Source organism: Pelodiscus sinensis, chromosome 24 (assembly GCF_052426305.1).
Source record: "Pelodiscus sinensis isolate ZL-2025 chromosome 24, ASM5242630v1, whole genome shotgun sequence".
Lineage (NCBI taxonomy): Eukaryota > Metazoa > Chordata > Testudines > Trionychidae > Pelodiscus > Pelodiscus sinensis.
In genome coordinates this window covers 3,044,279-3,057,287 of record NC_143075.1, presented here as the reverse complement: position 1 = coordinate 3,057,287, position 13,009 = coordinate 3,044,279, and positions in this window count along the sequence as shown.

Below are 13,009 nucleotides of genomic sequence, written 5' to 3'. Positions count from 1 at the left end.
TCTAGGATAGCCAGTATCACTGGGGGCTGTAGGTAATGGCCGATGGCATTCTTTTGCTTTCTTCATTGGGTCTGTCCTGTAGCAGGTGACTTCTGGCCTGCAGCCTGCCTTTATCAATCTGTTTCTTTACTTCTCCGGGTGGGTATGGTAGTTTTAAAAAGGCCACCCATCCACCTTCTCCTCAGAGATTAATGTAGGCACTAAAAACAAACCAAAAATGTTTATGGGAATGGCTATTCCCTTTTCTCAGCCTTTAAATAGTTTCATCTCTCATTGGTGCACTGAACAAACTGACAGTGAACATTTTGTGGCATTAGTATGAAAGAATAGTCACTAAAATCCCTTCAGGATAACTGGTCATCTGAAGAAGTGGGCTGTGCCCACAAAAGCTCTTGGTACCATCTACATGTTTAGTTAGTCTATAAAGTGCTACCAGACCATTTGTTTGTTGTTTTTTTCTGTAGCAGACTAACTCGGCTACCCCCTGAAGTTCAGGAAGGGCGTGTGTCCATGGAAACCACTAACACTCACGTCCTAATCCAGAGAGGTAGACGGTCAGATGTTGATAGAACAGATCTGTCCAGCCCCATCAAACACTGACATCTGTTTCAGGTGAGTCAAGAGCAAGGGCCCAGACAAAGTGAGCAGTGGACTCCGCGGATGTGGAGTGCAGAAGGGCCCCGGCGGGGAACTGGGTTTTCTTTAGCCTGAGCCTTTTGGACCTAATCCAGGAAGCTGAATTCTGAGTTGGACGTGAAACCTTGTGCGAATTCTCTGAAGGGTATTGACCGAAGGCTGAGACTGCTGCTGCTGCCAGGGCAGGGAATAACACCCTAAGGAAACAGCTCTGCCAGGCAGGCTTTTTGGCAGCTGGGAATCCCGGAAGTAAATGAGGCCCAGGTGACTGCGAAGGGCTGGGTGAGACGGGGGAGTCTTTAGGCCAGATCACCTCAGAGCAGCTCGCTGAGTCGACAAGGCAGAGAGCGTGTTACTTACAGACCCTGGCATGAGAGGGGGCACTGACAGAGACACCTCAAGTGCGGTTGAATTCAGGGTGAGACACCAGCCTGAGGTGTCTCAGTCAGGGAATCACAGTTTAATGTACAGCCGAGCTGTTGAATAGGTGAAATTACGTAAAAAGTTCCCGGTCCCTTTTAAACCCAGGCACTTGTTCGACCGGGCCTAACCGGAGGTGAAAGACCAGCCTGAGATCAAATGCTACCTCGGGGAGTGTCGACAGTGTAATGGCTCGCCTTGTGGTTTGCGCAAGCGTCTCAGAGAAGTGGCATTTGGCCCTCAAGGCTCCAGGGCAACATCAGGAGGCCAGAACTGGACTGAAAGAACGCAGAGAGAAAGTTCATCAAGGCTGTGGGGAAGCTGGTCTTGTGATGGCAGGGAGCCAAGACGGGCTGGACGGATGAAAACCCCTTCGGCTCTGACCTCACAAGTGCCTCCATGCACGTAACACCCCTTAAAGCCACAGGGCCCCATGCGGGTGACACCCCAGCTCTGCAGAGCCACCTGCGGGACCAGAGCGTTAGTGGTGGCTTCGATCCACCCGGCAGCAGAAGAGGCTGCTTGTTCCTCCCTCCCTGTCGAGGTCCCTCCAGGGGAGCTAAATCGCTGGCTTATCTAATTTCATAAACAGAGGCTGATTAAATTAAACTCTAAACTAAAACACACATTGGTTTTAAATAAGGATTAAGATGCTCAGCGGGGTTTTATGATATGGCTGATAACCACTGGCGGAGGCAAACTGGGCTTGACAATAAAATGAAATAAAATTAAATACAATTAAAATAAACCTTGCTCTTGTTTCTGGAAGATTGGGGAGTGAGTGTGCGGGGAAGGGGAAAACCTTGTGTTTCCTGGGATGGCACATGGGGGTATCTACATTCAGGTTCTGTCTACACTGGAGGGATAATTTCCAGCTTGACAATGGAAAGTACAGTCACAGCTGGAGTTTGGCGGCTTATGCAAAATGAGTGGATTGAGTTTCACGTCTGGTGTCCAACTTTCCACATCATCCCACACATGGGGAATGTTAAAAAATTAGAGAGCTATCCAATGAACATGGCCCATAGTTAATGGATGAAAAGCAGGCTAACGAAGAAGTCTTCGAACGTACCTGTAAATGGGGAATTGTCATTGAGCAGGAAAGTTTGTAGGAGGGTCCTGCATGGAGCAGTTCTTGGCTCTTTGCTGGTTAACATTGGTGACAATGAGCTGGAAGAAAACACAAAAAAATGGGTGGGGGGGTGATAAAGTGGACAAGTCACTGAAACAAATGCTCTGACTTGCTTGGTAAGCTGGCTGCAGGCCATCTTGAAGCATGGCTCATGGATAAGGTGTCCATCTACGGTCAAGGAACATAGGCCATACTTGCAGAATGGGGGACTCTCCTGAGAAGCAGTGACACTGAAAAAGATTGATGCACTGTGGTGGATAATCAGCTGAAAATGAAATCCCAGCGCGATCATAAGAACGGCCAGACTGGGTCAGACCAAAGGTCCAGCTAGCCCAGTGTCCTGTCTGCCGACAGCGGCCAATGCCAGATGCCCCAGAGGGAGTGAACAGAACAGGGAATCATCAAGTGATCCCTCTCCTGTCGCTCCTGACAAACAGAGGCTAGGGACACCATTTCTACCCATCCTGGCTAATAGCCACTGATGGACCTAACCTCCATGAATGTATAGAATCATAGGGTTGGAAGAGATCTCAGGAGGTCATCTAGTCCAAGTCCCTTCCCAAAGCAAAGGAAGCATCTAGTTCTTTTCTGAACCCTGTTAAAGTCCTGGTCTTCACAGCATCCTCTGGCAAGGAGTTCCACAGGTTGACCGTGCATTGCATAAAGAAATACTTATTTGTGTTTGTTTTAAACCTGCTACCTATTAATTTATTTTGATGACCCCTAGTTCTTATGTTATGGGAACAAGTAAATAACTCTTCCTTATTCACTTTCTGCACACCGGTCATAATTGTATAGCCCTCTGGCATATTGTACCTTAGGCTCCTCTTTTCTAAGCTGAGAGAGTCTTTAATCTCTCTTTATATGAGGCCCATTCCAAACCCTTTTTGTTGTCATTTTTGTTGCCCTTTTCTGAACTTTTTTCCAATGCTAAGATACCCTTTTTAGAGATGAGGCAACCACATCTGTATGCAGGATTCCAGATGTGGGTATACCATGGACCATGACACTGAACTAAAAGGGCTAATGCATTACGTGGGTGCATAAACAGGAGAATCTCTAGCAGAAGTACAGAAGTCATTTTACCCCTGTGTTTGGCATTGATGCAGCCACTGCTAGAATAATGTGTTCAGCTCTAGCATCCACCATTCAAGAAGGGCATTGATAAAGTGGAGAGGGTTCAGGGAAAAGCCACAGGAATGACTAAATGCTTAGAAACTGGGGCTTATAGTGATAGACTCAGGGATCTCAAGTCTATTGTTTAATTTAACAAAGAGAGGGTCAAGGGATGACTTGACTATATTCTATGAGCAGCTACATGACTAAAGGTTTGTTCATGCTTTCTTCAGTCTAGCAGAGAAAGAGCTAACATGATTCAACAACTGGAAGGTGAAACTAATTAAATTCAGACTGGAAGGAAGGTAAACATTTTTACTGGTAAGGTTTCAAAATCAATGAAGGGAAGCCCTTTCCATACATTTCGTGAGGGGGGAGAGGAGAGCCATCCCAGAAGAGCAAAGGTCGGGTACATTTCCAAGAAACATTTGGGTTTCAATGAAACAGTCGTTTTGACAAATAAATGTTTCATCCGTTTTTTTAACTAGATCTATTTTTAGACCAGATCCTTGCATGACCAAGGCTTTGAGATCCTGGCAGCACAAAGCAACACATAGATCAGGGGTGAGGAAATAATGTACCATGGGCCAAATGCAGTCTGCCAGGGTTAGCTCCTGGCAGGCCCCTACCGCTCTATTTACCTGCCCGGCTGCAGATATGGGTGATCGCAGCTCCCATTGGCTGCAGATCTCTGTTCTCAGCCAATGGGAGCTGTGGGAAATGGTGTCTTGATCCATGCCACTCTCATTGGCCAGGAATGGTTATCTGTGGCCAATAGGAGCTGTGATCATCGGTACCTGCGGCCATGAAGGTAAATATGGCAGCGGTGGCCTACCAGGGATTAACCCTGGCAAACCGCCATCGTGTTACTGCCCTCCCCTGGCATGTGCATTAGTGGTAGCGTTCTGCATTATTTCCTTTGCCAGAGCCACCATTACTATGAGAAATCGAGTCTTTCATTCTTTCAATGTTCCTGGCTTTGCCGTTTGTTTTTCCCTTTGTCTAGCGGATCTCTGCAGTGGTTTTCGTAACTTATCATCTTCTTTCTTTCTTTCAATAGATTGCACGGTTTAACATTTTATTTCCCGGGGCTGGCGAAAGGGCTGCCTACTGTGCTGTTTTATTATTTGGAGAAAAAAAAGAAACCTGCGAGATGTTTCTATTGTCATATAAAAAACTGTTTTAATTTCTGTGTTGACGAGCAACATCTGTATGTTTCAAAATGTACAGTAGGAGATTTCAAGGAGAAGAGCAGCCCTGGGGCTTCTGTCTGCCTGTCTCACCCTTGGAGCAAACAAGCTGCTGTGCCTTGCAATCCTTTTAAGTGTCAGTCGTACTTGGGCTGTATACGGCTTGCTCCGGCTGACGCTGTAATTGAGCTGTTCTGGATGGCTATGGGCCCCAGGTGCATTCTGTAACCATAAGCACAGACCTGGCTGTGTCACCAGACTGAAAATCGATGTGCTGGGCCGGAAGGAGATGGCCCAGCATGAGGTGGAGCTGAACGCCGGGCTGCCGCTGACGGACGAGAGAGAGATCTCATTTCACGCGGAGCAGGGCAGCTCCAGACCCAATCTCCCAGGCTCCCATTTGTACCAATGAGATGCTGGGCTGATTGGATTCCCCCCCTGGAATCAGCAGAGTTATTTTTTCCTTATTTCACATGCATTTTTCTGGCTGGAACGGGGCGGTGCTGGAGAGCTGTGTTTGGTCCAAGAGCTCTGCAAGGTCACAGGCATCATGTCTGCAAGCTTCCCATGCTAGCGTCCACGACTGCTGCTTCCTGGCTTGGAAAGGGCCCTGCGTGGGAGAGATGGGGCAGAGTCCCTTGCTCTAGGGGTCCAGAGGCTTGGAGGTGGGGGACTTGGGGTCATAAAGGGGTAGCAAAAGAGCAATGCACTTCCTTACGTCCTGCTGATACTCTCCAACAGGCTGCATGGGCCTTGTGCTGGGCCCACTTCTGCCTAGGCCCTGAGGCTACGTCTACACTACGTGGTTTTTTTCCGGCAAAAAATATGCTAATGAGGGACTCATTTGCATGAGTTGCGCTCTCATTTGCATATATAGTTCCAATCCATTTTTGCGCTAGGGTTTTTGCACAAAAACAAACAGTGTGGACATTTTCTTTTTGCGCAAAAACCGCCTTTTCCATAAGATCCTTATGCCCCCAAGAAGGAGGTATACCGATCTTGAGGGAAAAGGTGGTTTTGCGCAAAAACAAAACATTCACACTGCTTGTTTTTGTGCAAAAGCCCTAGCGCAAAAACGGATTGGCAGAAAATATGAAAATGAGATTGTGACTTATGCAAACGAGTCCCTCGTTAGCGTATTTTTTGCTGAGGAAAATTTGTAGTGTAGACGTAGCCTGACTGTGTCCACAGATTGTGCCTCACCAACCTCCAACAGCCATCAGAGAGGGGGGGCTTGTAGGGCAGCAGTGTGGAGAGGCACGGCACACCCCCCTCATGCACCCTTCCCAGCCCACTTTGCCAGTGATTAGGGCCATCCAAAACTCACGGTCTATTTTGATCAATTTCACAGGCAAGCGATTTTACAGATCACAATGGTTAGAGAAGAACCGGGCGACCCAGGAGCAGAGGGGGCAAATAGACCTCTTGATTGCAGATACTGCTTCCCCTCGCACCCCTATCACAACGTTCCGAGTAAGAAGTGATTTGGCACCAGTTACACTCCTGTATCCGATTTAGTATGTGAATTCACGTGTTGATCACTACTTCCCCTCAATCCTTATTCCGTAATATTAACTCCTATACAATGAATATTAATAGGCAGGTGAGGAATATTATTATCAGGGCTCAACAAACTATAGAGTCTACTCACCCATGGCGAGTACATTGCTACAATGGTGTATGTCCCTAGAGGCTTGCTTCTGGCTCATCAGAGTAGGGAAGGTGGGGAGAGAATGCCAAAAGCCTCACCACCCCTATACTTCACACGTACAGAGTTCTTCTGCAATGGACCCCTACATTCCACCCCTGGGTGGTGGGGCCCTGCACTCGTATTCACAGATGGGAGGTATACTGGCTGTCTGGTCACTCCAGGTACCACACATAAGCACCCCACATAATTAGTGAGTACCACGGTGGTCTGATTGAATATACAATCCATAACACACTCCCCCACTGTATTAATTTCTGTTCTACAAGGATCCAGAATGTGGTGTATAAAGGGACACATCCATTCATTCCGGGGCATTTAGGCAAGCATGCCTCTCTTTGGATGTCAGTTTCCAGCTCCCAATTAGCTCACAAGCTTGGATCCCGGGACGAGCCCCCATATTCTGATTGGGATGCATAGAAGTGGTAACGGCGTCTTCCCGATAGGTGATCGGTATGGTCCATAAGTGCTTGTCCAGGGGTATAAAGCAAAAACAAAACGAAGAAAGATACGCAGCAGCAATTGCGTATGATACGTCTTTGGTAAATTAGCAAGTTGGGCTCGTGAAAGGGGGGGCGCTATTTCTAGTTCCTTAGCAAGAATTTGTGGTTGGCATTAAGAGGGCAGCTGGGTGTGTCTCTTTCCCATGCAGACTGTGGGGAACCTTGCAGGGCCATAAACTTGAGTGTATATTTGATTCAATTATGGCTTTCCATTTGGTGTTGTGCTGCCTAGCTTATCTGTGCTTTTCTGTGTCCTTCCTGTTTTCTTCAAGCTTCCTGTTATCTGTTTTGACTTCAGCTAGACCTGCTAGGTCTTGTCTCTTTGCTCCAACTGAACAGCAGATTTCTGGGGGGACAGCATAGCTACAGATCATAATTTAAGGTTTTACCTATATATCAAAGGGCTACTGGCTACAGTGGGTTAAAAACCTGTTCCTACATTTAGTATCTGCCAATGCTGGGGTTCTTATAGCATCAGATGCTGGCCATTGTGAGCAAGGTGGTGCTGGGCTAAATGGTTCTGACCCAGCCTGACAATTCCCACATTACTGCATACAGATGCCAGCGTAAGTACAAAGAGGTGCATTGTGAACCCTTCTGGAGCACCTATTACAAACAGCTAACTGCGCGTTGATTCCAAGGAGAAAGGAAACAGCAAAATGCCCCATTTCCTGGATCCTGTTTCCTGCTGGAATGTAGTAAAGCACCTGGGTGTCTAAAGCCATCGCCATGGCGGCGGTGACACGCTTGTACACGTGCTTGACAGGGACGTCTGTAACGAAAGCATTCAGGTGTGCGGCGAGGGTCCCGAAGGCTTGTCACAGAGGCAGCTCCCTGTGTTCTTTAATAGTTCAACACTCCTTTATACACATCCATTATTGAAATTGATCATAAAGTTTTAAAGGCATCACATCCTGTATCACTTAATTATATCACTTGCTCTTTAGTCTTTGCAGAGCGGCAGTCGTGTTCGCCTGGTACTTGTGGTGTTACCTGCCAAGCCCGCTGCAAATCCCTTTGATTTATCCGCTTAAAAGCATCCATCGTCTTTCCTCACCAGGAACTGCACGATGTCTCTCTCATTAGGCCGAGGTGTGACTTGAACAAAGATGTGCTGTGTGTGGAGGGCATCATCTGTGGGGCGTTCTTAACCTTCCCAGGCATAGGTCTGGTGTGGAGGAACTGGTTCATGAGTCAGAGTTTCAAAAGTGCCAAAGTGATTTAGGATCCTAAGTCACATTGATTGTCAGTGACATTTACATTCCTAAGTGCCTAATTCCTACGTCCCTAAATACTCTTGAAAGATTGTACCTGAAGTCTAAGTGCCAAGTATTATTATGATGATTTTATTTCTTTAGAGGAAATATGTTCTTGTGCCTCAGACTGTGCTTCAAGAAAGCTGACTTTAGTTCCTCCTCTGCCACAGACTCCCCTCTATGACCTTGGGCTGGTCACATAAGCTGTTAAACAGAGACAATAATGCTTCCTTTCTCCTATCTATGTGGAGTGTTAGCTTCTTAACAAGGATCTGTCTCCAGCTACATACGTACAGTACTTGGCCCAAAGGGGCCCTGGTCACTCTTAGGGCTACTAAGCACAGCCCTAGGAGAAATAATAATAATTATGATGAATATTCTACTAGAAGATCGGGTCCTTAAGTCAATTAATTTTTGTTTTTTGGGAAATAGAAGGGAAATGTCCAGGCTTCATTTGCATCATTGCTCTGGGGTGGGGATGAGGAGGAACGGTTCAGAAAGCAAGATGCCCTGGGGCGAGAGAGGGCTACCTCAGCTTGAGACCTCTTGGCAGGCCCCTTCCCCATCAGTAGCCCTGCCGGTAGGTTCTGGCAGGGCTCCTATGGCATCACTTGAATGTTGGCTGTGTATGGACCATGATCCCCTCTGGCACTAGTGCTGCAGCCACCGGCCACACTCCGCACGATTTCCCCAGAGATCCTGTGGCTGTCGAGTGGCCTAAAGGGGTTGTGTTGTGGGTCGGAATGTGGCTCTTGTCCTTGCAAACCAGGACCAAAGCGATCCAGACAACTCCCCTCAGCAGCTCGGCATCTCCAAAGCCAGGGCTGGTGGGCGCAAAGAAAGCTCCCGGATTTGTGGGGAGGGCCGAGCGTTTCGGGGAGAATTCATGCTGCAGCCAGCCGAGATGGGTGCAGAGAATGGGGCACATGGGATGGACTTTGGATGAACTGTTTCCAAACCCCCTTGGAGTGTCGCTTTGGCAGCCAGGGCCAACACCATGAATGCCACAAGAACACAGCTGGAAAAACCGGCTCTTCACGGAGGGCACAAGTCCCCCCAGACACAGGCGACAAGTTCTGCCATTGTAACAACCGAGCTGTCAAGCGACAACCCCCCCCGATCGGCCGCCTTAGTGACATGTCTTTCGGTAGGTCATGTATCGGCTCCCGCCGTGACCGGCGCCGTGGTGGGCATCACTGGGGATCGAGTCCAGGCTCACGCTGCAGCCATGCTCCCGGGGGGCTGTTTACGGCAGATGTAACACTCCCCTCTGCAACACGTGACCCCTCCCTCTCGAAAAAGGCCTCGATTTGCCTTTTCTAAACCACCTCGCAGTTTGCAGAGTCACCGACCCCCAGGCTTTGTCACGGAGGGCACCAGACGCTTGGTTCGTGCTTTAGTGGGGTGTTTTGGCACCGCCCTCCTATCCTCCCACCAAAACCCTTAATCACTACGTAGGTGCCCCCTCATGCGTCCCCCCATTCCTCTGGGTGGCCCTCCCTGGAGCAGCTTTATTCCCCAGCCCTGGATGGGAGGCCGATACAGAAACAGCGGCGTGATGTTAGTGAGCGCTGGTGGGGAGGGCTGTTGGAAGGGAAATGCTGGGTTTATTCTCCATCTGCCCTGCAATCCCCAACCCCTGATGGGTGTTGGGACCCACTCACCTGCTGGTATCCCTTTCCTCTTCCAGCCCCAGCTTATTTACACTGTAAGCAGCCTGAGGCAGAGACTCCTCAGTACTGCCTGTACAGTGCCCGGCACAATGCGGCCTGGATCCTGGTGCACCTGCTTCCTTTCACTGGGGTGCGTGTGTGTGTGTGTGTGTGTGTGTGTGTGTGTGCGCACGCGGCCGCGATTCTGTGGGGCCCCCGGGTCAGGTCCATTGTTTGTTTGTTTTTCAGTAGAAATGGAAGCAAATTTTCAGGGTGCAAATCTGATTACTCTTGACCCCGTGTAAACCCGGGATAACTGGTGTCGCACCAGCGCAGAGCTAACGTGTCTGAGTCAGCCCCTCTGTGTCCCTTTTGGCAACACTTCATAGAGTTACTTTAGGTAGGATTCTATCCTGGGAGGCTGACTGACTGCTGGCAGGCCGCCAAATCTTCCTGACTAATTTTGTGGCTGTTACATCAATTTGACTGCTTTCCACAGCTTAAAAAGCACCAAATAGCAGCTCCCCTGACTGAATTACTTGGTGAATCTCATTACGTGTGAATAGGTAGCAAATGGCTCCAGGGGTAGCATGCGAGTTAGCTGATGTTAGAAATATTTAACCTACGCAGACACATCACTGACACTCCTGCAGTCCAAGGCAGGGAATGTTTCTCAGGAAGTAGACATCTGACTCCTTTCATTTGCATATAAATAAAAAAAGAGCAAGAGTGAGAGAAACCAAAAACTGTCGACTTCAGAAATCACATCCTGTGCCACCAAGGCATTAATAGTGGGTCCAACGAGCATGGATTTTTTCATGCTTCTAACCTGCATAATGACCTACCAGAACATAGCTACCCTTTCCTGGTCCAGTGGAGACGCTTGTGCTAGAAACTTGTCCATCTGCAACTGTGAATATCCTGATAGAATTTTTTTTTTAAATCTGTTGGCCAATCCACCTCATTCAATCACACATTGAACCTCTCTTGTCCAGCACTGTCTGGTCCAGCATGATTTCAGTTCGCCGGGTGTCCACGTAGCATGGCTGTGGCCAAGTTTCCCGTGGTCCCATAATGTTTACAACCCCCAGTCCTGAATCTCAGTGTCTGTGCTGTGATTTAGCTCTACGAGCCCAGCAAGCAGTGGCTGTGTTGGTGATGCTGCTAGACAATATGGACCTCCCATGGTTCGGCAAACTCTCTGCTCCCCACGGGTACCGGACTACAGAGGTTCACTCTGTAGAAACACTCTTGAAGGATGAAGGCTGGGCCCTGGCGCTGGAAAATCCTGGCTTTGTTGAGAGTAGATATTTCTGGGAGTGGTTCATTTTGTGCTGCACTGATGAGAGGCCATTGATGCCAACGCTGGGTTCAGCCGACAGCCCAGGGCAGCGGACGGCATCTTCTTGAATAATTCACCATCCTGGGGCATTGAGGGGGAAAGGAGGGAAACGGTTCCCTCCTGGGGACCCACATACTTCAGGTGGGATGCTCCTGACTGTTTCTGCTGTGATGTCCATAGAGCTGCCCAGCAGAAAGAAACATTAACGCCCGCAGAGCAATTCTACTGTAGATACATTCCCAGCCAGCCCACCTTGCCAAACATCACCAGGCCTCTGGGGTTTGCTTCGAATCCCAGACTTCGGTGCATGTAAACATGACCAGAGTGACTCCGATTGCAGGAGTAATGCCACGGGTGGTACACAGTGCGGAATCAGGCCCAGCTTTGAAATACTGCCGCCATCAAGCCCTTAATCCTCCCGTTTCTTTCAATCTACACAAAATGCCATGGTGAGAGCGCTGCTCCTGTTGAAATCATTGTGTACCAGGCGGCAAAGTGTTTCTGAGAATCAGGCTATTGATTTAGCTGCCAACACAGATAACCTCAGTGTGAAAATGTTGGTCTGTAGCTTGAAGTAAGGTTGTGGGTGATTTTAAGCAGCCCTGAAGATGTGTTAGATTGTCCCAAAGCTTTGTTTCCCTCTTGCGCTGAAGGTCCGGAGTGTGCCAGATATGTTCTAATAGGTCAAGAGCCGTGATTATGTATATCACTGCTGGGTGCAAATAAAGATGAAGTTGTCCAAAAGATAACGAGTCCTAGCTTAAGACTGCTGCCTGACAGTGAAAAGTCGTGTAATCATGAGAACCCTTTTCCATGTTGCAAGAGTGAGTCAATGCCAGGCCGTGTGTGAAACCTAAGAGCTGTTATGTGCAGTCACGTGGCTGTTATGTATAGTCACTGAATCCTCAAAAGCAATCTCTTTTCAGATGTGATTGTATCTCTCCTAAACTATTCCACCTTCCGCCCCTGTGGAGCTATCCATGCTTCCTACTGGCCTTGGTCAGGGGAGGCTGCACCCCAAAGTATGTGTCACACACACACTCACACTCCAGTGAAATCAGGTGTTTGGCGGCACAAGTGAAAGTTGTGTGTTGTGGCATGGACAGCAGATGACAGCAACAACTTTTTCTCGTGCATCTGAAACCAATGGGATTGCAGCTGCACTGGAGACTAACAGCGATCCTAATCCTCATCTCCTTCGCCGGGGCTGAGCCCTGCTAAGGCACTTTCCATGGTGCACAGTGTAGCGGCAATCTGTGTGTGACAACAAGATACTCCCGTTCGGCTCCGAGAACTTCATTGTGATTCTACCAACTTTCTGCCTCATGCCAATGAGGGAGATGACATTGTCCCGCATGGCTGTTCTGCCGTCTTACAAATCGACTGTCACTCATCTCACCCAATTACATCTCCTGCCCTGAACGTTGCAAAGAGCTGTTCTTGAAGTGCTGGGGAAAAGTTGAACGCCATCGGCGTGTGGCAGCACGTCACAAGCTGCATGTTACTCACTCTGCCCCTATGGGAGAGGTGACTACATCACACACATGGCACTGCATTGGCTCAGAGACGAAGTTTGAAAATTCATGCATATTTTGGTATGAGTTTTCCGGGTCCCTATTTTAGATGCAGATGCAGATGCAGTTTTGGCACACACGATGCTCTTCCGGATAAAGCACTAGAAAATACACTGCGGGGAATCCTGCATTGATCCTTTCCCCTCTGTCAACACTTGTCTGTGCTTCTAGTGAAAATGGGTTGTGTTTGGTCTTTCAAACAGAAAGACCTTTTTTCCCCTTTCTGTGGGGAGAAACAGTTCTCATTCTGGTAACTACGTGCTTATACTTCCGGTTTCTATGACACCGGCTGAATTTCTGCAGAACATGCAGGAAGATAATAATCATTTGTTATGGCTTCTTGGCCCCCGAAAAGGAAAGGAGGGGATGCGAATATGCCATGCCAAGACTTCGGCAGCGATGCAATTGAGGATTTCCTCGCAAGGAGATCCAAGTATCTGTGTCTTTTTGCTTTCTTTTCTCTTTGCTTAATGCCGGTTA